General features: G+C 41.9%; 1 protein-coding gene across 3 annotated transcripts in view; it reads left to right on the forward strand.

Moving 5' to 3' along the window:
* add3a (adducin 3 (gamma) a) overlaps nt 1-25624 on the forward strand; it is a 150682-nt gene that overhangs the window by 27627 nt on the left and 97431 nt on the right. For 2 of the 3 annotated variants that reach the window (XM_034688004.1, XM_034688008.1), the window contains exon 2: nt 7001-7038. The gene's annotated coding sequence lies outside the window, so the exon portion shown is untranslated. Of the gene's footprint in view, nt 1-7000; nt 7039-24986; nt 25085-25624 lie in introns of all 3 variants that reach the window. The other variant, XM_034688007.1, reaches the window with a different exon arrangement.

Consider the following 25624-nt stretch of genomic DNA (forward strand, 5'->3'; position numbering starts at 1 on the left):
CTGGACACTAATGCTCTCACACCATCCCTCTGAACCAGCCTGACAGAATCAGAGTAATGAGATTTTGGGTTGTTGTGTAACTGTAGCAAAACTAACGAGACACAAAGCAACGCTGACTCACATCTCATCCCTGGACTTTATTTGAATGGAGTGGTTCTCAGGGTTAAGGCTTTCAGCCATTCCTTGAAGGCTTAAAGGTGCTCTCTCTCTCTGAAATACGTGACATCACCCAACAAAATATGCAGAAATTAAGGGTTAAAAAAACATGTTTGAGTTAGTCTGGATTTTATATAATGAGACTGAAGGGGGCCATGCTGTGAGACTGGGCTGTCACATCCACCAAATCACTGAGGCCACCATGGCGGTCAGCAGAATGGCTGTTATGTAACTGTGCTGGTTTTGCGTGTCTCTCTGCATCTCACCAGAGGACAGAATAATTAGTGTGTGTGGTGCAGCGCCCGGCTCAGTTAATGACAGAGAATTCATTCATGTTGATGCTGACCTGTTGATATGGGTTATTAATCTTAATGAGAATCTAAATGACAGAGCCACTGATGTGTTTTCCTGTAGTTCTTTAGTTAAACTGAAAAGCATGGATTGGGCAGAGGATCATCCATGTGGCTTGAAAGTAGTTGTGGGCGATATGACCTAAAATGTATATCACAGTATTTTTCCTTCATATCATGATAACAGTATTATATCCCAGTTTTCCAACATGAAATGGGGTAGTCTTTACAAAACAGGATTCTGGCTCTGTTTGTTCTGTGTTGTAAGTGTACGCAGTTTAATTGTGTTCTTTTATGCCTGTCTGAATGTTTCCAATGCTTTTAATGTTTAAATGGAAAGCACATTGAGTTGCCCTCGTGTATGAAATGCACTATACAAATAAAGTTGCCTTGCCTTGTACACATCCTAGCAGGTGGAAGAACCAGGCCAAGGCAGACTTAACAAATTGAGTAATAAAACTATGGTGTATAATCATTAAAGGTTGAGTAATTAAATTCACCACTTAAAGTAGTTCCAAAATGACCCCTGTATTTACCAGATACAAAGCAATAATGCATCACTAATTAAATCTTATAGCTTAACTGAAGAATACTATGATATCTTTATTTATTATGTTGCTTCAAAATGTTTATTTTGATGCCACTACTTTTGTTAAAGAATGTTCAGTACCTTTATCTAATATAAAATATATCTTCAAGGACTTGCCTTTGCCTATTTACCTGTTAGCCTTATTAATTAGGTTGTATCACACATTAGGCTTTGAGGTTTGACCATAGACACTTACCTATAGCGATGTGCAGCCTGTGTCCAAAACAGGGTAGCCTGTTGAGCCATGTTTGCACCGCTGTCCATCATCATGCACACCATAGGGCCCGATGAAATCCGTTTGATTTTCTCCAAATTCCGTTATTACATTTTTTAGAATTCTGTTTTTTTACCCTTTACACTTATTTTACACCATATAGTGTGTGCTTTTTGTGTCAGTGAATAACATGTCTGTTAATGAAATCCTTACATTTATTGATGCAACACTCTGTTTTTCACATGGCTTTTGGAGGACAAGTGGTCATCACACTTATTTTTATGTTTCCATTCAACAGTATGTTGGCAGAATTTGCTAAAAGCATGTCACCTGACACAGAGAAGTCATTTGGGAACTGTTCAGCTCTGTATTGTAACGGATTGGTTGTTTGGTGTTTGCTAGGGTTAGTTATTAATTAGTTATGATGTTAGTTAATTAGTTGATGTTCAGTTTTACGTGATGTCAGTGAATGTGTTGACCAGGATAGCAGGCTTGTGATTGGGTGAGGGACAATAGAGGCGGGAGTCTAGTGTGTGTGTGTGTGTGTGTGTGTGTGTGTGTGTGTGTGGGTGTGTGTGTGTGTGTGTGTGTGTGTGTGTGTGTGTGTGTGTGTGTGTGTGTGTGTGTGTGTGTGTGTGTGTGTGTGTGTGTGTGTGTGTGTGTGTGTGTGGCAGAGAGAAGGAAAAAGAGAGGCTGAGGAATGAATGAATCAGAGCCAGGTTCGGAGCAATTATTTCACCTGTGTGCTCGTCGGGGAAAAATATGTTAGTAGGCATGTGCTGCTCAGAGTCCAGTCATTATCAACATTGTGAGGCTGATATGTGGCTCGGTGGTGCGGCTGGACGGACCACAGATCAGTGGTGTTTTGGCTCGCTGTGTCGCTTTCTGCACGCCGTTAAATGTTTACTTCCTCTAGTAAGCGACGTCAGTGACTCGGTGTCACCGGTGTCACCGGTCTTAAAAGTGTATGCGTGTTTACTTTGAAGTAAATCTCCCACATACAACTACTTGGCCCAAATGATGTGAAAACAATGCTTTACCGCGGTAACTACGGTATTGCAAAATCCATTTTGTGGCAACATATTATACCGGTGACGGCAATGATACCGGTTTACCACCCCTACTTGAAAGTGATACTTGAAACAATGAAAAGGTGTTTTTGAACTGCAGGTACTTTCCCCAGGAACTAAGGACCTTTTGAGGAAATCCAGGAACTTTGGGGGCGGCTGCAATGCTGAACATATCTGATTCATTAAGAAACCCCCGTCCGCAATAACATCACACACACACCTGTGATTCACTTGGTTTAATAACTCCTGAACACTGGTCTTCTCTGAGCCTGATAGTGTGAATGCGTCTCTGTCAGCTCCCAGTGTTCCAGTCTGAAGAGTGACCCTGTAAACTGGAGACCTTCAGCTGAAGGTGTCAGTGTTTGTGGAGTTTACAACAGCTGTTTGTAAGGAATTCATCCTTGTTTTATTGAAGTGTTAAGATATCCTCATCAGAAATTTAATGATCATCTAAAGATGTTTGTGAGGGATGCATCCGGCTGAAAGTCTCCAGTTAACATGGTCGCTCTTTAAACTGAAACACCCGGCCATCTCTGCCATGGCTTTTAGGATCCGTCTTCTTGCGTTTAAGTTTAGCATTTAAGGCATTTTGATTCCGCTTTGTCATTAGCATCTTCCTTCAAAGTGTTGATTCAATGTCCTGCAAGACTTTCTCCAGGATGAGACCACAACAATTCAGTGCATCGCCTGACACCGGCGGCTTCGTCTTAACTAGAGTAGAAATGCCACCTACGTTAGCATGAAACCACTGAATGAAAACTTAGTTTAAATGGGAAAAGAAGCATTATTTGTCTTTGGGCGTAGCTGTACTTTAGGTACTGATCAATGATTGCTATCCAGGGACAAAGCATGTTTCTGCTGTGAAGGGTTTCAGATTGCCGGAGTCAGGACGGAGCAAGTGGAAGCACAAGCATCCACTAGAGTGAAACCTATCAGCTCCAAGCATGCACAGTGGAAGTTACTGGTCAGTCCCAAAGGTTGACCGCAAGAAACAAGAAAAGGCAAGAAAAGGTATCATGGACATTTGTAGAGTGAAACTTGAGTCTGATAAAAACATCAGACTGAGGCTAAACACAACTTGTGTGAGGGTTTGCAAAAGCTGGACGAGCTGCTCTGCCTCTTTAGTCACTGCTGCCCTACAAGTGGTCAGTCGACACACCTCTGAAACCGAGACTCTGATGCTGATGCCATCTCAACTCGATCTGGGCGCACTCTGGATATTGAGTTACAAGAAACTGGGTCTAAACAGACTGAGGCTGAAATAACCACGCTGTGATCTGAGTGGAATCTGTGGTCCAATAAAAGCGAGTTGGCACTGAAATTAATCTCTGGATTTGAGTGCCAGGCATTCCCTACCAGGCTGAGTGATCTGCTGGACTCTTAATGCTTTTCTATGGCGAGACAAACTAAGCCATAAAACAATGCAGACTTACTGCCAGAGAGGGTCCAGCTTCTCACACTTCTCACACTTCTCATTGTCATTCTGCTCTCGAGAAGAGTCATTTTTCCGCCTCCCCGTCCATGAAAACGTCTTTCACAGATTCAGCAGGTGGTGTCGATTCACTTCTCATCCAGAAAACCTGGACAGAAGAGTGTTTCCACAACATCTGGGACTTTTCACATTGAAGGTGTCTTGGACGTCTCCCAAAAGCAACCTCTACTTTCACTCTTTGTGCCCACAGTTACACATTTATCAACACAAACTTGTGAAATATTCTACCTCTGTTTGTTTGCCAAATCAGCTCATTTCAGTCCTGTGGATTCAAACAAGCTCAATCACGTAATCCATCAGTGTTCAGCAGATTTCCCTCTCAACACATTGTTCCCAGATTCCTTCAAACAGAGATGTTGAATATTGTTTGAGGTATTATTTTCCAACAAAGCAGAAATTCCCAGTTGCCAATTCTGATTCTAACTGGAATGCAGGCGCAGCACGCTCAGTAATAACACACCTCACATGCCATCAATAGCTCCTGTGTTCCCCGGTGTTGAGCCGTGCCCCCTCGTGTTGACACAGTTGGTGTTTGTGCAGATGACATTGGACTATCAAGGGCAGACCGAGTCCCTCAGGTCCCCTGCAGCTTGATGTAGCCGCCCGTACAGTACAAAGATATAACCCACGTTCAACCCACTCTACGTACGAGAAACTGCTGAGACAGAGAACACACACATCGAGGATTAAACTGTAAAGAGAGCACTTAACAGAGTAAACAAGATGTGCAGTGACTGAGCTCATCCAGAGAGAAGGAAGAGCGGTCCAATGCTTTAGGGAAGAAGTTGCTTTGTTGGAAGAAGGTGTATTAATAAGCAATGGAGTGTCTAGTTTGAAGGTAGAGATAAACAACGTGTGGTCTAAGTGTCTAAAACATGATTCAATGTGAACCCACAGGCCAGAGGTGTTGCACCCTGTGGAGACACTCAGGCAGAGGCTGAAACTTGTGCAAGGTTTCAATGATGGCTCTTGTTTTGGGGGTGCAATACACAACACCACCACTATTTCCATTTTATAACCACCCTTTCACTTCACATCATCCTTCACTAGTCACGTGATTCATCTGAAGGAGCTTGATTTTATAGGTTCCCCATCAAGTTCAATCTATCTGGACCTGGTTGAAGTTCTTTATTGATGTAGTACCTTTTAATTGGACGAAGTGAAGAAGCCTTTTAAATGCACCTTTCCATCTCACCTCCATTAAGCATCGCAGCTTCAGAAGCAGTTTATTAGATATGCTACTTTTTCCAAATCTGATACACCAAGTACACCAAGTATCCCAAACGGCAGTTGTTGGTATCAGCATTGTTCAAATCTGTACATTTGTCTTTAAAATTGTGTATCATAAGGTTCAATGTTCTTGATTTCACACATACAAGGATAGTGAAATTGATTTGCCTACATCCAACAGCTACCTTTCAGACCATAAGGCAAGGCAAGGCAAGGCAGCTTTATTTGTAGAGCACATTTCAAACACGAGGGCAACTCAATGTGCTTTACATTAAAACATTAAAAACATTGGAGACATTCAGACAGGCATAAAAGAACACAATTAAAATGACAAATATAATAAAACAGAAAAGAAAAGGACAATTACAAATATATTAAAAATTACATTAAAATTTTAATTTAAAGTGAGTTAAAATGAGCTAAGATAGGAAGGCAGTGTCAAATAAAAAAGTCTTAATCTTTGATTTAAAGAGGTGAGAGTTGGAGCAGACCTGCAGCTTTCAGGGAGTGTGTTCCAGATATGTTGAGCATAATGACTAAACGCTGCTTCACCATGTTTCGTTCTGACTCTTGGGACTGAAAGCAGACTCAGAGGTCCAGATGGTTCATACAGTAGCAGCAGATCAGCAATGTATTTTGGGCCTAAACCATTCAGTGCTTTATAAACCATCAGCAGGATTTTAAAGTCTATTCTCTGACAGACAGGAAGTCAGTGTAGAGTTCTAAGAACTTGAGTGATGTGGTCTACTTTTCTGGTCCTTGTTAGGACTCGAGCAGCAGCATTCTGTATGAGCTGCAGTCCTCTGGTGGACTTTTTAGGGAGTCCTGTAAAGACCCCGTTACAGTAGTCCAATCTGCTAAAGATAAATGCATGGAGGAGTTTTTCTGCATCCTGCTGAGACATAAGTCCTTTAATCCTTGATATATTCTTAAGGTGATAGTAGGCTGACTTTGTAATTGTCTTAATGTGGCTGCTGAAATGAAGGTCTGAGTCTAAGACTACACCAAGGTTTCTGGCTTGGTTTGAACATTTCATCATTGCAGATTGGAGCTGAGCAGAAACCTTTAACCTTTCTTCCTTCGCTCCAAAAACAATCATTTCAGTGTTTTCTTTGTTTAACTGAAGAAAGTTCTGGCTCGTCCAGTCATTGATTTGTTCAATCAATAACTCAAGTTTAAAGGAGTTCAAGCTCTCAATGAAGACAATTAAATGCACCAATCCAATATCATAACTTAGTAGCTCCCAAAAATGTTCTAAGTTTGATCCAAAGAGAAAGGTCTGTCTTCACTTTGACCCGATGAATCCTAAGATGAGAGGGAAAATGTCTTCAAAGTCTTCAACCAAGTCTAGTTGCCTTTTGGATGAAGCTTTGAATATTCTATGAAGCCAATACAATCTAGTATTAGCTCGGTGCATTGGCGAGTATACTTGGTGATACATCTTTGGCAGCATCAGAGGACACTGCCAGTGCCTCTATCATCATCATGTTCATCATGTTCATGGTGTTACCTGATGGATCAAGGAGAAGATTGTAGGTTTCTGCTAACATCTAATACCTTGTCTAGAATTAGATCTTTTAAGTTCTTTAAATGTGCTGAGATTACAAAGCATGCAGGGTTTCTAAGTTTATGGAAAGGTTTTTGAATTGGAGGTATAAAGTAGACTTTGTGGGAGCCCTCTTTCTTTAATTTCAGGTTGTATTCCTCTCATTCCTTTTAGTACTCTGCCATTACAGACTTCAAAAAACACACAATGTGTAAATAACATTGAAGCTAAGAAAGGTGTCTCCTGCTGATTGATGTGGATGTCTCTGCCTCAGACAGATAATATGTTTCAGCTGCTCTCTGAAGACTCTGATGCAGAAAGTAATAACGTGTTTGTGTCTGTTTCTGTTCTAGTTGGCCAGACGTTGTTAACTCAAGCAGTCTCCTGAGAGGTAAGAATATCTACATAAACACGCAGCGTTTCAGCTCCTGCACACCTGTTGACTGCATCAACAGCACGGCTCTGTTTGGAGTGTTATTTTACACCATAACGCTCACAATTGATGGGAAATAAAAGTGGAAAAACAGTCCGGAGTGCAGTGTTGAGTGAAGTTTTGGTCCGTGGCCCAAAATGCCTCCGCCCTCCTCTTTGGTTTTCTCAAGGACGCAGAAGGTAAATGGAGAGTGTTGGTGAGCCCTCTTTGGAAAGTCTGGAGTTAATGACACAGCTTTGGTCAGCAGTGAGCTCTAAAGCTGCGTCTCAGGAGACGTTTAACTGTGAGGAAGCTTTCCTACAGAGCAGTTATTGACGGGCTCTTCTATTTTTCTATACGTTTATTCCTCTTTCACTCAGCTGTGGTCAGAAGAACTGACAGAGGATTAATTCAACAATCCTTAATCCCTGTCATATTCTGGCTCGCTCATTTGGTCATGTCAGATAATTGCCTTTTTCCCAGCATGCATCAGGTGACTCATTGTTGGAGATTGTCAGAACCGTCTGGCACTCACTTTTGTTGAATTCTGAGATGTGTCAGCTCACAGAAAGAGCAAGCATGAGGATATGAAGAGGAAATGTCTTTAAGCTAACTTCTCGAGGAGCAGAAACAGAGAGGATTGATTTTTAAAGTCAGTTCTTCAACGTTTGGATCAGGAGGTGGATTCATCCTTAGCTGGCAGGTGAAATAATTGTAACCTGTGTTCTGCTTCTGGAGCTGTAACTGCGTCAGTAGATGATACTCTTTAAACTGGGACAGAAATATATTTAGACAGTCCACCTCTCAATCACTCCTGTGTCTCTCTACCTCTCCTGTGTCTCAGTCTCACTGTCCCAGTCTTATCTTACCCTCCTACTCTCTCTCTCTCTCTCTCTCTCTCTCTCTCTCTCTCTCTCTCTCTCTCTCTCTGTCTGTCTCTCTCTGTCGGAGCATCTCTCTCTTCCTTTTTGTCCCAGTTTGGAGTATCTCCCAGGTTCAGGGCCCTTGGGTCAGATGGAAAAAAAACAAAGCAGCTCTTCCTGCTGACGTGTCTCATAATGTGTCAGATACCTCACAGGGTACAGACGCAGACCGAGCAAGGCGCTGGTCTATAGATGCTGGAGCTTTAGTGCTGAAGACTCTTAGTGTGTGTCTCTGATAACTGCAGCAGCATGCTGGTAACACTGTGGTTTATATTTAGATCACTATGCTGGATGGTGTGGCATACGGCATGATTGGAAATTTGCAATCCACATGCATGGGTACATTTCATCAAGACTAGTGCAGACTCAGACTCAGAGACCTTCTGTTTTTATATTTCATATCTGCATTTGTTTGTATTGGAAACCCATCTTGAAAAGATGAGTGAGTGTGTTCAGATGTTCTGACTTAATCTGATCTTGTTGCAGGAAAACATCATAATTCTCTCCACATGATTATTCAGTAAATTATCGTCTCACTCTGCCACAGCGTTCACAGATCTGTGATTTGTATATTTTTGCTATTTTGAGTGCAAACAAGAGCTTAGCCATCTGTCTAAGCTCCCAACGCTCCATTTATAAATTACACCACAATAGAAAGTGGATTAACAGAACTGATGATGTTACAGCCTGTAATGAGTTTCACAGTGTCCTCTGTGATTTAATTCATCACGCACTGATTACAGAGCTCACACCATTTAATGCAATTAGGCATCATGTCCTTATTGTGTTATTATCCAGAAATAATAACATTTGGTAATTTTAAGATCAACTCCACTTTTAATGTCATTTATCTGTTTTCCCAGAGACAAGGTGCCAGGAGGAGAGTCATGCAAACTAACAGCAAACAAACAAACAAACACAACAGTAAACACCAACGACTTACATGAAGAAAGACTTACATATGTCATGCATACGGCTGTGGCACTTTAATATTGCAAATTATATTAAAACAGAGAACTAAATAAGCCAAGCCGCGCAAGCCAGAGGGGCAGCTGCATCCATCGGAGCCACCATCTTGGATATAGTTCACGATAAATTATCAAATTGTTGGGAACCAAGTCAGTATTTTTCCATTGAATTATTTCTTTATAGTGTTATAAATGAGTTGGATGATTAAGATGCAGCCACGCAGCATTTTTCACCTTGTTTTTGTTTGTCAGAGCCACTGCAGAGGTGCAAATAACCTACAGTTCCTTGAATGCCTGCTGAAGGCTGGCTGCAGAAGCCAAAGAAATCCCATCAGGGACCAAACTACAACGCCAATTATATCAGAAATAAACATGTTTACAGCCTTTTATTCATTTTTGTATCCATGTAACCTGTATGGGTCTTTAATTCTGTGACAAATCCAACATTTAGTTGGTATCTAGGATAAGAGCTATGCAGAAGTTTGCATAATAAGGGTCAAGGCTTTGCTGACAAACAGGTACCTTGTTTCTTGGCCTGCCGCTTTACCGGTTTCTAGATTGACCACAAATTAGCTTGAGTCCTTTAATGCCTTAACATACAGTTTGCAGGCATGCTGTACCATCAGCTATTATTTTATGTCCAGTTTGTGTCCAGCTGGTGACTTTTAGCCTCGTGTTAATTCTCCTTTAAGCTCTGTTTTTGGTCCCTGACAGAATCATGTGTCTCTTTGGCTTTGATGTGATTCACTGTAGATTTGTTGGTGAGTTTTGTCTCTGTTAGCCTCCATGTCTGCTTTGAACAAGTCTATTTATGGACCGTTAAACTAAAGATACTGAAATAATCCATTATTGCAGGGTGATTGCTAATTTATGGGTTTGTCAACACATTACCAATCATCATGTCATCCATTGTTGATCTTAAATATCGCTCAAAGAAGTCCCCAGTAATATATCTAAGGAGACATGTTCTTTTTCTTATCTTACAATCAAGCCATTCCTCTTCTTCTTCTTAACTGACTCATGAGAGAATGAAAAACGGGTTATCAAAGTTTGTGTAACCAGTGAACAAAGATACAAGAAGAGGTATAAAAATGAAGGGATCAGGCATTCCTGAGGTTTAGAGGGTGTTAGCAGAAGAGGGAACACTGAAAAGACAATTTAAGCTCCAACCAAGAATACAAAGGAAGAGAAAAGATATAAAACCACATGACTGCTAAACCATTTACAAGAGTCGGAAAGCTAAGGTCAAAACTTTCCACTTGTCGTTTTGTCTCTGTGTCTTTCCTTCAGTTGACTTTTTCCTTTCCTTGACTTTGTCTTCACTTTTGTTTCTCTCCGTGCATTTCTCTGGACTTTATGCTCTCTGTCTGTGGCTGTGTGTCATCTGTTACCCTCCTGCTTCCCTCTCTCTCTCTCTCTCTCTCTGATGTCTTTTTTTATTTCTTTCAGTAAGACAATCTATCCTCTACTCAGCAGAGCATAATGAGACGTCAGTGTCTCCCTTTGCCCTCGTTTAAAGTCTCCTCATCCTCTGACTTCAGGAAAGTCTCAGCATGGAGTCCACTCTGTGCTGCTTCTCCATGTGCGAGGTCATGCACCTGGCTGTAATGTCTTTTATGGGCTGCTGTTTGATCGAGGCTGAAAAACATATTCCTACAACTCCATCTCCATTGTTGCTTCAGGTGACTCAAACATGCGGACATCTAGTGAAAGTCAGCTTTTCAAACCTTCAGGTCTCCATCCCAGGAGAATACAAAAACTACCCACATAGTACAAAACTTAAAAGTCGATGTAAAAAGACTTGAATAAAAACATTTGTGGTTGAAGAAGGAGAATCACTTTCAAGAGGAGATCAGCGAAGATGTCTGCACATCCATCTGATACATTCAAACAAATTCAAAGACTGTCACACAGGTTTTGGCTCCATGATTTTAGAGTCACTTCCTGGTTTATGAAACTCCCTTCTGCCCATCACCCCTAAAGCCTAGTTTATACTTCTGTGTCAAATCAAACCTACGCTGTATCCGCATTGCTCTTTGACGGTGCAGAAGCCAACATCCATAGTCGACGTGCACCTCCTCCAAAATGTTGTTAATCGCCCACGCATTTCATCTCCTCCTATATCCCCTCTCTTTTCTCTCTTGTAATCATTGCTGTGTGATAAACAGCAACATGTATCAGCTCTGAATTAACATAATAAGCTTAGAATCGCTGTAAAAAGTCCACAGAAAATGTAGCAGGGCCGGAAACAGGCGACCTGAGTATAAGTCTGTAGTGCTCATGTCCGTGTTGGCGGTAGGGTCGATGCAGAAGTATAAACCAGTTTTTAGTCTAAATGAAAGACTGAACATGAAACTTTGGGGCTTCTGAAAACTTCTGAAAACTTCTATAAAGTTTCAGGAGTGCATGTATGAGAGAGAGGTTTTTGAAACGTACTAATCTGGAAGAATCTCTAGCTTTTCACAGTGGCAATCACTGCGACATGTGTTTAATAAGAAAGTAAAGTTTGTTTAGATAGCAGTGTTCACCTCTCAGCACAATAAACAATAATAAGACTTTCAAAATTAAAACTTTTATCATGCATTTCTTAGAGGTGTGAAAAAATATCGATATGACAATATATCACGATACTTTGACCTCCAATATAATATCGATATTTTAACTCTTAATATCGATTTTTTGTAAAAAGAAAAATTCATATTGTAGCCGAGTTAGTACTTCAATATGACTTCAGTATTTCAAAAACAATAAAGTGGAAACGTTGTTTTCAATCAAATAGTTTTGACTTAATTTGTCCTTTCAGTATTGAGTAATATTGTGTGATGTACATATACAGTCATGGCCAAAAGTTTTGAGAATGACACAAATATTACATTTTCACAAAGTCTGCTGTTTCAGGGTTTTTAGGTGTTTTTGTCAGATGTTTCTATGGTATAATGAAATACAATTAGAAGCATTTCATAAGTATCAAAAGCTTTTATTGAGAATTACACAGAATTCATGCAATAAGTCAATATTTGCAGTGTTGACCCTTCTTTTTCAAGACCTCTGCAATTCTCCCTGGCATGCTGTCAATCAACTTCTGGACCAAATCCTGACTGATGGCAGTCCATTCTTGCATAATCAATGCTTGGAGTTTGTCAGAATTTGTAGGTTTTTGATTGTCCACCTGCCTCTTGAGGATTGACCACAAGTTCTCAATGGGATTAAGATCTGGGGAGTTTCCTGGCCAAGGGCCCAAAATCTTAATGTTTTGTTCCCCGAGCCATTTTGTTATGACTTTTGCTTTATGGCAAGGTGCTCCATCATGCTGGAAAAGGCATTCTTCATCACCAAACTGCCCTTGGATGGTTGGGAGAAGTTGCTCTCGGAGGACGTTCTGGTACCATTCTTTATTCATGGCTGTGTTTTTAGGCAAGATTGTGAGAGAGCCCACTCCCTTGACCGAAAAGCAACCCCACACATGAATGGTCTCAGGATGCTTCACTGTTGGCAAGAGACAGGACCGATGGTAGCGCTCACCTCGTCTTATCTGAACAAGCCTTCCTCCAGATGCCCCAAACAATCGGAAAGGGGATTCATCAGAGAAAATGACTTTACCCCAGTCCTCAGCAGTCCAGTCCCTGTACCTTCTGCAGAATATCAGTCTGTCCCTGATGTTTTTACTGGAGAGAAGTGGCTTCTTTGCTGCCCTCCTTGACACCAGGCCTTCCTCCAAAAGTCTTCGCCTCACTGTGCGTGCAGATGCACTCACACCTGCCTGCTGCCATTCCTGAGCAAGCTCTGCACTGGTGGTGGCCCGATCCCGCAGCTGTAACACCTTCAGGAGACGGTCCTGGCGCTTGCTGGACTTTCTTGGGCGCCCTGGAGCCTGTTTGGCAACAATTGAACCTCTCTCCTTGAAGTTCTTGATAATTCGACAGACGGTTGACTGAGGTGCAATCTTACTCGCTGCTATAAACTTCCCTGTTAGGCCCTTTTTGTGCAATGCAATGATGGCTGCACGTGTTTCCTTGCAGGTAACCATGGCTAACAGATGAGGAACAATGGTGTCATGCACCATCTTCCTTTTAAAGTGTCCAGTCACTCAATCATGACAGATTGATCGCCAGCCTTGTCCTCATCAACACCCACACCTGTGTTAATGTGTGTGACACCTGTGTGTCATTGAAATGATGTTAGCTGGTCCTTTTGTGGCAGGGCTGAAATGCAGTGGAAATGTGTTTTTGGTGATAAAGTTCATTTTCAAGGCAAAGAGGGACTTTGCAATTAATTGCAGTTGAGCTGATCACTCCTCATAACATTCTGGAGTATATGCAAATTGCCATTATAAAAACTGAAACAGCAGACTTTGTGAAAATCAATAGTTGTGTCATTCTCAAAACTTTCGGCCATGACTGTACACCATCTCTATTTGTTTCTTTGTTAACTGTGTAGAATATTGCAATATATCTTGCCATTACTCACTCCTAGCATTTCTTGCACTAAAGTGAAAAACTGATGGTTTTTAATTCACCCAGAACAATGAGGCGTACGGTACAATATCCTCAACTCTTATCTTCAAAGATGAGTCAGCCCACACATGCTAAGCTGACTTTAGCTGAGAGAATACTCTGAGCATCTGCAGGACAAAGGATGTTTTGAATTAAACACGTCTTCACAGATGTTGGTGGGCACAGGCAGCGATACAGAATGAAAGAAAGACTGAGAGCTTCTGGCCAAAGTGATGGATTTAATAGAGAGTGGAAGCAATAAAAGAGAAGAAGTTGTTGGACTTTTACACAGAGTCTTTGGTGTAAATCAAAGCAGGCTGAGCCCATCTGACTAGGATAAAATAATCATGTTCAGCCTGGCCCAAAGGCCTGGAAGCTGCTTGCAACTTTATTCTTGTTAGACTCGTACCAGAGGTCAGAAGTATTCATTCTAGTGTGTTAATGATGATACCAAATATCATTAAGAAAGACCTCATAGTTGTGAGACAGAAATTAGTCTTCAATCTTTATTTATAAAGCACCAAATCCCAACACATGTTCTCCTCAGACTCTTTCCAAACAGAGCAGGTCTAGACCGTACTCTGTTATATTATTAACAAAGACCCAACATCAAGACAGGATCAGATCCAGTCCCATCTTACAGACAGGACTCAGTCTGATCTCATCTTAATCCACCATGAGCAGAGCACTTTGCAGCATTTAGCAAGTTACAGTGGCAAGGACAAACTTCCTTTAACAGGCAGAAACCTCCAGCAGGACCAGACTCATGTTAGACACACATCTGCTGAGACCGAGTCGGGGTTGGGAAACTCAAAGTTTCAATTTGATGCCATCAACATGTTCCAAAAAGAGTTGGTAGAGGGACAACAACACACCAAAACAAAAAAAAAACACCTGGAGGAAGATCTCCCAACTAATTATGTTAATCTAACAGGTCAGCAATATATGATGATATGATAACTACATCCTCAAACTGTGCTTCTCCACAAAAATAATGCAATTTGAAAATTAAACTGCATTATGCATCATGTTTTACTTTACTAAAAGACATAATAAACAATATGCATTTTGTTTTAGTGGAAAATGTTGAGTTTATTTAAACTAGAATGCAACCAAAGATCCATTGAAATAAATGTGGACACATTGCGGTAGTGAGAATCCCAGCTCAAAATGTATTAAAATGTATGGATGCACCGATCCTACTTTTTAGTTCCTGATACCGATATCTATACCTGGGCTTTGGTATCTGCAGATACCAATACTAGCCGATCCGATCCTGGTATTGATTTAAAAATCTCTATTCCTTAATGTGAGGACAGAATCATGATTTGGCAACTTCAGGCTTTTCTGACTTGATGGTGAACTGTACCTGGGTTCCAAGTGCTAAACCAGAGGCTGGAAATTTCAAGGACCCAGAACAATTAATCCAAACAACCTGTCCGCTTCCTAATAGTAGGCTACAGCTCACGTAAACTTCTTCCTTTGGGCTTCCAATATATTTTTCAGCGCGACTGCAATCCGTCGAAACATTACCGCTGCACATGTTGCAAGTTTCCCGCGGAGTTGTTAGCAAAAGAAGCATGCAGCTAAACTGCAGAGTCTCTGATTTATCCTCCTTCATGCTCCACTGGGCAAAAATGCACAGACCGGCTGGCGCTGATGACGAAGGAGACGCACATGGTTGTTGTAAACACATAAAAGCACAGAACTGAGATGAATAGATCTGACATATTGATCGGCACTATGTACCGGCCCTTTGTCACCGATATCCAATCTAGCTTTTTGAGCCCGATCTAGCTGATATCCGATACAAGGAATGGATCGGTGCATCCCTATTAAAATGCACTAATAATTTACTTGTGTGTGTAAATCACACATAAGATAAGATACTCCTTTATTCATGCCACAACAGGGAAATTCATGGAGTTATAGCAGCAAAAAAAGGTGTACAGTACAAGAATTTAACAAGAATATATATAGAAAAAAAAATGTCCACCAGAGAGGACAGGTTTGTCATAATCCTCCTGTCAGCCACCACCTCCACAGGGTCCAGGACTGAGCTGGCCTTCTTCACAAGTGTGTTCAGTCTTGCTCTCCTGTATCCTGTCCAGCAGGTGAAATCCTTCCAATGTGGTGTTCATGCCTGGTGTTAGCTCTGTTAGCATGATGCTACTCTGCTGCTGGGTTTGCTCGTCCACCTTATCGTAGATGGATCTTACATTCCCCATAACGGTGGGTGGAAGGACAGGTCCATGTCGTCTTTTTTAGACTGCACCTCAGTACCAGCACGTCTTGCCTCCTTCTCCTCAGCTTGCAGGGAACATCGGGCCTAGTATTTAGTTTAGTTAGTTTAGCATCAACATGCTACCGGATGCTAACAGCTGATCTGGTATGTAAACAATGTTACCATGGATACACGCAGGATCTCCGGACACACACAGGAACAAAAACATCAAAAACACCACTGCAAACGTAGTCAGTTTGGTGTCTATGGCCAACAAATGAGTCATTAGAAGTCATGACAGGCTCCAAATACAAAGAGAACTAAACAGATATGAAAAAATAGTTGAAAAAAACCAACAAAGAAAGAGCTGCTGCATCAAGCAGCCACTTGAGTGGCACTAAGCAACGGAAAGTACATTGCTCAAGTCAGAGCACAACATTATCTTTCATGTCATGCTTTTTTTTAAAATCCAAATTGTGACTTTTATTTTGAAACGATCATAGCCATGATATATCATTAGGTTTGTGAGAATGACCAAAATAGTTCAACAACGTCAGAGGCAGGGTCAAAATGACAGAGAGCTTGGAGCTTCTTCTATAACATCATTAAAAGATTCAGAGAGTCTGGACTAATCTCTGGACAAAAGGGTCAAGGTCCAAAACCAAATCAATACAACCAATAACAGACATGACTCTGGAGTGGAGATCACTGCATGGGCTCAAAATCACTTTAAAGGACAATTGAAGTCAGAGAAAATGTTTTGGTTTCAATTTTTGAAATGTTGAATTTGCATTTCTTTTAATTATTTAATTATTTTAAAAGTTGAAATGATTTACAAAAAATTTTACACAGCCTTCCTACTTCTTTTTGGGGTTATGGAAAGTTCACACTTACGAGCTGCTCTCTCTTCAAACCTTAACACACACACACACACACACACACACACACACACACACACACACACACACACACACACACACACACACACTCACTGTTAGACACACAGTCACCAGAAGTTTGTGGTAAACACAGATATTAATCAATGAGGCTCTTTCCACTCGTTTCTCTTTTCAAAGTGTTTTAATTATCACCGGGGTGTTTCCCTGATAAATAACATCTGTTGTGCGGTGACTCATCAGTCCCAGCAGCGTCCAGAGGAGGAGTTGGGTTATGTGTTTCTGCCTCGGCCTGGTTGCACATGTACTGTTTGTGGTTTGATATGATTTGTTGGCCTCTGATGTTAGTTGTGTTAAGATCTGAGAGAGAGAGCGCTCTGGTCTTGTCTCAGCGGTCATATATCTTTAGCTTTATGGTCGTCTGTCTGTGTGCCATGGTTTGGTGGTCGGGTTTGTGTTTGACTCTGGTTCTGGGCCACATGATGTGTCTTGTAATCATCGGGAGAATCCCAGTGAACTGCAGATGGAGGGTTTTAGGCCACATTGTGACCACATATATGAAGACATGCTTACAGATGTGAAAAACATGATTAAAGAACTACAGCTGATAACACTCTGATGCATATATAATCAAACACATATAGCTTATTGGATATCCATACGGGCCCACAGTGATGAACACTTATTAACACACAGTCTCCCTCAGCTCTGGTGGCCTGCGGGGCTTTTGTAGTGCTGAGAGGCCACAAACGACAGCTTTGTGTTTCTGGGAGGCTGGGAAAGTTGGACCGTAACACACACACACTTTCTCTTTCATTCTCACACATACAGACACACATTTTGGCAGAGCCTGTGCACAGTTCTGCTCAGCTCAATAGGCTGATTCATTAGAGCCTCCTCATGACACCAGAGGAGAAAATGGACTCACGGTAGAGGGAGCACGAGGAGATGCGAGTGTTCCTGCTCAGGAATCTGAAGCTCCAGTCTGACCTGAGAGAGCTCGGGTCAGACTGGAGGAGAAATGACTCTTAAAATACAGGACTTCATGTCTGAGGGTAGTGTCAGGCATTGATCCCCCAGATTATTGCTCTTTCCATTACACGTCAATGCAGTTGCATACAAGGCCTCTGTTGGCAGTAGCATTAGCTTTAGCAACACGAGAATACTCAGTACATGTTTTGTTTAGCATCACAACCAGATTTTTGCATCATTTTTATTTTAACTAGGTGAGCACTAAAGGCTGGTTTATACGTCTGCGTCTCCCCTACGCAGCATGAGCTGACACGGACATGAGCACCACATACTTGTGCGTCGATGTGTCCGTGTCGTGCAGCAATTCTCCTCCGAAACACTTGAGGGCAGTGCGGTCTCTCTGATAGCTGGTCGCCTGCTTCCGGTCCCGCTACGATCTCTGTTTCCTTTTCCACAGAGATTCAGAGCGTGTTCTGTTAATCTACAGCTGATACATGTTGCTGTTTATCATACAGACATGATGTCATGAAGAATAGAGAGGAGGAGATGAAATACACGGACGATGTCCGGGATCCCGGAAGTGCTGTAAATGTGGGAAATACAATGCCACCGAGCGGACCAATCACAGGGCTTGTGGTCCGCGTCGATTCTACGCGTAGTTACATTTTGGAGGAGGTGTACGTCAGCTATGTGCGTAGGCCTCTGCGTAGGTACGGGAGCTACACGGGCCTCCGGCGTAGGCTGGGTTAAAGGTGTTGCAGGGATTACTAGAGCAAAGCTTCATTCAATAACCAGATTTCCATTCAATGGTTCAAAAGTGTGCATTCTGAGAGCGAACATCTTTGTTTGCATAAATTAATCTCTCCTACTTGTTGTGATGAATTTAGAAGTTTGCCTTGTCTTTATTGGGACTGAAAACTCAGGTTTTCGTGCAGCCAAAGAAAGCACTGCTTTTAGATCCCTGACATAATCCTTGGTGATCATGAGAGGGCTGTGCTCACTTCTAGATCTCTTATCTCTGCACTGGTTTGGCTTGAAATCAGGAGTCTTAAAGACACTTTGTGGTTGAAGAAACTTGCAGGGATAAAAGATCATCTTTCAGATTGGCCCAAGTGCAAAGCTGCTTTTCTCCTCCTTTTTTCTATCATTTTTATTCACCTCTTATACCGCAGACAGAAAGGCAAGATGTGAACATGTGAAAGATCTTCTTGTATCAGAGCGAGTGTGATTATTAATGACATTAAAGCAGTCATAAAAGTGCTCCATTAAAACATCATGAAAAAGCTTCATGTGTAAAGACTCTGACAGACCATTACACATCCTTACTCATAAACTTAATCACAAATATTCCCCCTCTTGAGTCATTCTGTCCGAATATTTAAAAACAAGCTGAAAATGTCCAAACGCCTTTCTTCCCGAGAGCTCGCTTCAAATTAAATTCATTTGCTCTGCAGGAGAGATTCCTCTTTGTTTTTAAAGGAGGCTGTTTTTATCAGATATCATCATGACAGAGTCTGGCAGCGGGCGGTGGAAAAGTGCTGCAGAGAGGAGTGGGTGTTGTAAGTAACGATGCTTGGCAGTGAGTCGTGTTTGTCTGGATCTTTCACTCGCTGTCTCCACTGGAGCCGTGGAGACTTAAAGCCCGGGCCTCCTCCTGTCGATGAGGGGCTCACACACAAATGCATGGGCACTCACACACACACACACACACACACACACACACACACACACACACACACACACACACACACACACACACACACACACACACACACACACACACACACACACACTTACACACACACACACACTCACACACACACACACTCTTGGCTGTGTGTGAGATTCACTTCATGTCTTAAACACTCCCTCTGGACTGGCTATGAGATATCTTAAATAACATCATTATTCTGCAGTTTCAAACCTTCTTCACTTTGCATTGAAGTCAAAAGGTGTTAAACTAACGTGAGCACAATTTGAAACCACAGCAATCCCTATTTGGAGGAGTTAGATAATCAGATTTAACAACATGTGGATGAGTTAACCTGCAGATATGTTCTAAGTGTCACACGCTGAAGTTTAAGTCCATGTCACAGTTTACTTTCTTACCGTAATGAGCACCTCCTGACCCCGGGCCAGACATGCACTCATTAGCTGACACACCGTGTTTACCTCTGTCACATGGTGTTACAGTCAACAAGGCAAATTAAAGGGACCCCCTCCTCCTCCCGAATTCACAGGCCAAGAGTCTTTGCACCCCTTGCTGTGAGGGGGTCGCCTCAGGACCCGACTCGGCTGAGTTCTGGAGATAAATAAGAGGTAATAAGTCTGTGTGGTTAATAAAGCTGTGTGCCTGCGGGCGTTTTGTCAGGTTTGATTATTATTAAGATATTAATTATAAATGCAGGGTCACATGTTTTCCACTCTGAAATAAAGCTCCTGAAAGTGTTTCTTATAACACATTAATAATGAATGCATGCAGCTCTGCTCCTCTCTGAAGCACAAATTTAACTCGTATGATAGTTACTTTATTATCATTAAAGGTGACATATCACGCTTTTTTCATCAATATATATTGGTCTAAGAGGTCCCCAAAACATGTCTTTAAAGTTTATGCTCAAAAAAACACTTTGAAATCAGATTTTGGTCTGCCTGAAAAGCCCTCTTCTTCAGTCCTCCTCAGAACACTCTGTTTTCTCTCTGACCACGCCCCCACAGGAAGTGGATGTGCCCTCGGCTCTCCAGCACGTTGATCTAATGTTTACATGTTGGCTGAATATACACGGCTGCTCAGAGATCGCGTTACTTCAACCCTCTGAATCTGATCCAGAATCTGATCCTGACGGAGAGGCGCCTGCAGCAGGACCTTTCTGAAGGATTGGTCACAGATTTAGTGTTTCTTGTTGTTTTATTTGTCAGTAAGTGGACGTGTGTCTTGGTACACAGCTACAAACATGTAGCTATGTGGCTATGCTAACTAGCGCTAGCACTTATCCATGATGAATAAAAATCATCCACTAGATCTTTAAATCTGCAGACGTGGGGAGTAAAACCGACCTCTACCAGAAAGGCAGCAGGACCTTTTATGAAGGATTGGTCACAGATTTAGTGTTTCTTGTTGTTTTATTTGTCAGTATGTAGACGTGTGTCTTGGTACACAGCTACAAACATGTAGCTATGTGGCTATGCTAACTAGCGCTAGCACTTTTCCATAACAAATAAAAATCATCCTCTAGATCTTCAAATCTGCAGATGTGGGGAGTAAAACCGACCTTTGTGTTTATTAAGACAGCCTACAACTAGCATGCCTCCCTCCTAAGCTCCTTGTTAGCACACATTTGTGCAGGTAATGAAAAACGGAGGAGGGGTTGAGTTGTATTTTATACAGTCTATGGGCTGAACAAGCTCCGAGCTCTGACTCCGTGACAGACCGGATATTGTTGTGATGTAACAAAAACACAGAAGTCTGAAACGGCTCGTTTCACACACATTTACAGAAAGGTGGAGAAATCAAAACGGGCAGAATGGATTCTTTTCATTCTTGGGGGGGTTTGTAGACATGCCAGGGAAACATATTTCAGGTAGAGAACCATTAAAAAGTCCATTTTGCATGATATGTCACCTTTAAACTGACACAAATCCTCACTGCATTATCTGCACTGTTGACGACCTATGGCTCATGTTTCTAATCACAATGGAGAGTCAGTCGTGTTACTACAGATACACATTCAATTTACAGGATTCATGTGCCCGACTGAGTTTTTCTGAGCGCTCAGAGTTTGCAGCCAATAAAACAGAAGAAACTTTGCTAAATTCTCCCCTATGACCGACATCATGTTAAAGTTTAGAGCCCAAGACGGAGTCCTGAGGAAATGCTACATTCAAATTCATGCTAGTTTTCCGTGACTACCAATCCTAGCTTTAATAAAGACTGATGTTTGTTTTGTAAATGATGCTCTCATTAAGAGTAAAATAAACAACGCAGACTATGCTTTAGTCTTGTTTTTGGTTGAGTTGCACCCGACACCCCCATGTTTCTCTGCTTCAAGTTAGCATCCTATTTGACCTAAGATGCTGTGTTTTATGGACACATCGGGCTAACCAAGACTACTTTTGGCCAAGCGGCAAACTTTGGTCTAAACATATGAGTCCAATGCGAAAGTGCTAAAAACTGCAGTTCATGGAGGATCCACTTGAGGCTGGCTCCAGAAGTACCATAAACCACATACACACCAATTCAAAGAAGACGATCTTTACAGCAGAAATAAACATGTTTACAGACTGGTTCAAAAGATGAGTGTAGATAGATCATTTCTCGATCGGCTCACACTGTACGGGAGGGGTGAATTTTTTTAGCAGTAATTTCGAAGATATTGAGATTACGAGTCTTCCAATGAGAGGCACAGCTGACTTGACTGACAGGTGGGAACACTGTAGCTGTTGGCTAGGAGGCTCAAAGCCCGCCTCTTTACGTCACAATGGCTCGACAGAAGCAATATGGCTGCCGCCCAAGATTTGCCTCAAAGCAGTGCTTCAGAAATAGATGGGTGATGTCACGGATACTACGTCCGTATTTTATACAGTCTATGCTTTTGGCTAAGTTTTATCAACTGTCTTCACCACCCTTACTTCCTCAGCTGGACTCAGGCCAGCAGGCTGCAGCAGGTGAATCTCAGCACCTCTGTGGTCTTTATAGTGGATTTGTGCTTGTGTCAGCAGCTGCGTCCCCTCTCTGTCCTGTAGTGTTTGCAGGAGGAAGACAATGTATGGAGCTGGTTTTAAGGCAAACATGCACGCCTTTAGTCTCTCCCATGAGAGTTCTGGATACATTTTGTTCTCTCTTTCAGAAGAATAGAAACTGACATGTAAGAGATTCTCTTGTTTTTTGTTTAGTTTTGTGGCTTCAGATGTTTTTCATTTGGAAAAAGCAACATATTTGGCACATTTAAAGTGGGAAGAACTACAAAAATGACATAATGTGGCACATTACAAAAAAAGGAAGATGTGTGTTCAGCTGCTGTGGTGACATAAAGGATGTGTGAGTTGAGTCTGCAGTGAAGTCAAGTCAAGGAGTTGAATTTATTGGATAAACACTGATCAACATGTATTTGATTGATGGTTTAGAGTGTATGAATCTTGAAGGGTTTGATGGATCATGTAGAAACACCCTATAATTACTAACTGTCATACATTTACAACTAAATTCTGCCTCCTGAGCTCATCCCTCTCTGCTCACTCTTCATAATTACCCCCTGTGAGTGCTTATTAACGTACAGTTTGCACACACCATCTGCCATTTGCACATTGCTCTTCCTCATCCTCCTCCTTCCTCTCCTGAAAGCAGGCATTGTGAACGTTACAATCCTGCTCATAAATATCCGAGATGAGCATCCCTTTTTAACCCTCAGAGGCTGCAGGGCCTCTGCGCATTTCACTCAAATATGTGCTAATGTTAGACCAGGCATCCAGCTCGGGGTACGCGCCGTGAGGCTGGAGGGCGAGGTTTATTCTGGGACAGGTATGCACGGTGGGAGAGAGCTGTGAGAGTGGATGTAGAGCCGGTTCTCCTGTTTCCAGGGACTATAAAGAGGTAATTCCTCGGGGGACTGTGCAGGTCTGACACGAGCCATTAGCCACGATCTACAAATGATTCCAGACAACTTTAAGGACACCGTCTGTGCAGCACACAAAGACTAAATACTTTCCAGTGTGGGGGATCCTCTGCTGTTAGCCTGACGAGGATCAATCAGCTCGTTCCAGTTAGACCATCATGAAACCTCAGTGACGGCAGCCGAGCGAGCGGGGAATCCCTGCCTCTTAAAGATTGACAGCTGGGTGTACAGTAGCTCAGTCTGAGTGTGTCTCCTGGTAATCCTCGTCTCTGAGCTTGAATAATTGATTCTGAATTGATTTCGGCTCAGCTGGTCCTCTTGCTTTTTACCAGACTGGACTGTAACATGTATTTCTGCTTCCTATAATTACCGTCTGCCTATTCTCTCTGTTAGTCAGCATAAAGCCGAGCTTTCAGCCTCTAAAAGGAAGCGCTGTCGAGGAAGCCCTAATTAAAAGTCCATCAGAGATTTGTTTGTTTGTCTCATGGACCGTAAATAACAAACACCATCAATTAGCTTTTAACATTATGGAGGTTAAACGTCTGGAGTCTTGTTCTGAGAAATCTAAGACTTCTGGGAAAAAAAGTTTCCCACAACATCCATCATGACAGAGCAGTTTAAAACATGCTCATGAAATGATGATGTGAAAGTGTACAGTGTGTAATGTGTTTGGTGTTCTGGAGATAAGAGTGCAGGCTTCATGTAAAACAGATAAATCCTGTCTGTGTTGTTCCAACAACTGAATTTATCCCTGGGATCAATAAATGATTGTCTTACCTTATCTTATATGATATGGAAGGAAGAGAGGAGAGAAGGGAGGAAGGACGAAAGGAAGAACATAAGGAGGAATGGACGTAAGGAGGGAAGAAGGAAAGAAAGGCCAGAGGGAAGGAAGAAAGAGAGAACAGAAGGACAAAATGAAGGAAAGAAAGATGGATGAATACATGGATTGAAGGAAAAAGGAAAGGAAGGATGGGGAAGGAATAAGGAAAGGAAGGAATGGATGAAGGAAGGAAGGAAGGAAAGATGGATGGATTGATGGATGAATGGATGGAAGAAAGAAAGAAAGAAGGAAAGGAAAGATGGACGGAAGGAAGGAAGAAAGATGGAAAGGATTGATGGATGAATGGATGGATGGAAGGAAGAAAGAAGGTAAGGAAGGATGGATGGAAGGAAGGAAGGAAGGAAGGAAGGAAGGAAGGAAGGAAGGAAGAAGGAAAGGATTGATGGGTGAAGGAAGGGAGAAAAGATGGAAGGAAGGGTGAATGGAACAATGCAAGAATGGCTGGAAGGATGAAGGAACAGAAGGATAAAGGAAAGAAGAAGGAAAGGAAGGGGGACAGAAGGAATGAAAAAAAGGGAACATGGATGAATGGAAGGAAATGAAGGATAGACCAGAAGAAGAATGAAAGGAAGGATATGGGAAGGGAGGAAGGTAGAAGGAAAATAAGTATATGGGAAGGAAGGATATGGGAGAAGGAAAAGAAGGATATGGGAAGGAAGGAAGGAAATAATGAAGGAAGGGAGGGAGAAGGAAAAAGTATATGGGAAGGAAGGAAGGAAGGAAGGAAGGAAGGAAGGAAGGAAGGATATGGGAAGAAAGGAAGGAAATGAAGGATAGACTGAAGGAAGGAAGAAAGATAGGAAGGAATGAAATGAAGGATAGACTGAAGTAAGGAATGGAAGGAATAAGGAAAGGTATAAAGAAGTAACTGATTGAAATGGAGATGTCTCCTCAGATGAACGGTGGTGGACGGCGTGTTCAGTGAGAAACCTGAGAGAAGCCTTTCACATGCTAATTTAATCTCATTCCCTCGGCCTCTTTTTATATCTCCACAGTTCACAAAGTGACCGTTTGTGACAACAATTAAGCCAATGAACTCTCTGCGTCCTCTTCAAACTGTTTCAAAAACAGTCTCTACTAAATCCAACTACAGGTAAACAAATGAGATGCTTTCACCCCTGAAAACCACTCTGATGTCTTATTTGCAAACATGAAGCAGGAGCTAACGGGCAGTTAGCTTTTGGTTAAATATGGGGAAACTCCTCACCTTGCTTTTGATTTATCTGCCTGCTAACCTTGTAAACTTTTTTCATTGCAAGACAATAATTTTCTAGTATTCCTATGAGTGATAAAACATTATATGGTATTACTTCTCTGAAATTTAAAAAGCCCTAAAAAGGCTGAACATTTTCAGCACATAACGTCTTCTTTAGATTCCCAAACACCTCCTTTCTGTCTCCTCTCTGCACTCCTTTGTGCTGAGCCAGATTCCTCACTGGAGGAGGTTGTTAAGCTGCTATCAGGCAAAGTGCTGGAAGTCTTTGGAGGAGTAATGTGGAGGGAGGGGCGTCTCAGTGGAGGGAAAGTATAGGAGGAAAATCCCCTGCTGAAAGAAACTCACATTTTTGTGCCTTACTGCGAGCTTTGGGATATTAAGCGACAATAAAAGAGACGTAACATGAAAAAGTTGATC

The sequence above is a fragment of the Notolabrus celidotus genome, chromosome 7 (assembly GCF_009762535.1).
Source record: "Notolabrus celidotus isolate fNotCel1 chromosome 7, fNotCel1.pri, whole genome shotgun sequence".
Lineage (NCBI taxonomy): Eukaryota > Metazoa > Chordata > Actinopteri > Labriformes > Labridae > Notolabrus > Notolabrus celidotus.